We start from the raw sequence: 2,394 nt of genomic DNA on the forward strand, positions 1-2,394 counted from the left end.
TTGTCACAAGCATATGTTCTTACAAATTATTGCAAACTCAAGTTATTAATAAGTACACTTGAGATCTGTACTTCAATACCACAGAACATGTCAAACTTTTCCATTCAATATGTAAATCTCACTTGTATCTTTCACACACACACACACACACACAAAAAAAAAAAAAAAAAAATCCCACTTGTATCTCTATTTGCATGAAACTCTTTAGTATATTAATTAAAATATTTTCCAGAATAATAGAATACAAGACGAAGAACACAAATGGACAGTTTTGGAATTCAAAGCTCTTAAAGTGTCCCAACTAATTATTTTTGCTACACTATGGACAAGTCCCTCAATATGCTAAGGAAGGCCAACAAGATCAGTTCATACAAATGAAGATGAGAGTTATGCAAGGAAAGAAGGGAAAAAGATCCTCTTCAATTACTTAGGCCACCCAAGGAGCTATTTGATGGTTGGGCGGAGCTGGAGACATGTGCCTATGTGTTGGGATATGTGTCCGAGTCCTCCTAGCCATTGGATGGCTACTTGGGCATTACTTGGGCTATCTGATAATCAAAGAGGAGCCTGATCTGCAAAGAAGAGTCCACGGAGCATGTGCAACAATGCAAGCCAAATCAAACCCTGTGAGATTCTGCCACTACTAAGTAGTCTATGTAATACATAATTTTCTTCTTCAAGAGCTTTCAAGTCAATGGAGGAGTTTCAACAACTATTCATGAATTCATTCAGGCCTGATTGTAGGATAAAAAAATCATTTAGGTTGTGTTTGGTAGCCAAGAGAAGAAAAGAAAATAAATGAAAAGAAAAAAGAACCTAGAAAAGAAAAGAAAAGAAAAGAATAGAAATTAAATTAAATGGAAAGAAAAAAAAAATTATGTCTGTTTGACCACATATAGAAGAGAAGAAAAGAACATTTTTTTTTTCTATTTTCGTGTGTTTTAAGCAAGACTTTTTTTTTTTCTTCTTCTTTTTTGGCAGCACAAGAAAACTTAACCATTCCCAAGGTGAATTTTGAAATTCAAAAAAAGAATCTTCTTTTGGTTCAGAACATACCAAACATAATGAGAATTTCTTAAACTAAGAAAATAGTACAATTTTTGTGCTATATTCTTCTCTTGGCTACCAAACACAGACAAGGCTTAGTTTGGCTATCAAAAATGAATAGAAAAAAAAAAAAAATTTGAATTTGACGAGAGAGATAGACACATAAGCCAATCATTACATCATTATGAAAAATTATCAATCATTACATAATGATGACAATTTTTCATAATGATGTAATGATTGACTTATGTGCCTATCTCTCTCCTCAAATTCAAAATATTTTCAATTTTTCCTTTTTTTTTTTTTCTATACATTTCTTGACAACCAATTTAAGCCTTAAAACGAGGTAACGAAGGTACCATCTATGGTTTAAGTTATATAGGAATTGGACAGGGAAGATACTAATCCAATTTCTATTCGATTCGATTTGTATTTTTCATGACCTGAAATAAGGGTATGATCACACTCTCATGGGCAATGATCCAATGATCAAAGAGAACAAGACAATTCAATATACTAGAATTCCAACTGCAATCACATATGTACCCAAAATACGTAAATATACACATCATAGTCTTCAAGATCACAACTTGGAAGCAAATATCAAATACATCCAGTTACATGATTTTGTATCTTAGTCAGTATAATTATATCGCTCTCCCTAATACGATAAAAGTCCACATGGGACAATAAACAACCGAAAACAGAGTCACCAACCGACTCACAACTTCCATTATACTCGCACCTAGCTCAAGGCATCCCGCAGACGACACATCAACGGATCATCTCACAGACCACACAGCAATGAGGCATCCAACAGACCGCACAATCTTATTTGCTAAGTTTCTATTTCTTACTTATGGGAATGTAAGACTAAGTTGGATTTATAGAATTCTAACTTGCTTTTGAAATTGATTTCTATTTGTTATATATTCATTATTTGTGATCTTACTGAATTTTTTTATTATATTTCAAAACTAACATGTTTTATTCCCCCTAGATGAGTCTTTAGCTCAAACAGAAGAGCATGTGGGGTTACACCCATGGGATGATGGTTCGAACCATCAGGACCCAATATCTATTATTGACCCTATCATTAATTAGTGTCAGATCTGTTTGAAACCTTGCTGAATTTTAAACCTTGATGGTTCACATGCTATTCATGAAGGAAATACCTAGCTGAAATTTAATACCTGCTAAATTTTACTTGCAGTCTCAACTGTTGAAATTGCTTCCATCTCCTTTGGCTCAGGACTTTTACATCTCATTTTTTTTTTTTTTAATTCAGCACCTGTATTTTTTGCTTGTAAAGTAGGCTCATAACATGCTGGAATTTATTTGGATTTC

Source organism: Macadamia integrifolia, unplaced genomic scaffold (genome assembly GCF_013358625.1).
Source record: "Macadamia integrifolia cultivar HAES 741 unplaced genomic scaffold, SCU_Mint_v3 scaffold2545, whole genome shotgun sequence".
NCBI lineage: Eukaryota > Viridiplantae > Streptophyta > Magnoliopsida > Proteales > Proteaceae > Macadamia > Macadamia integrifolia.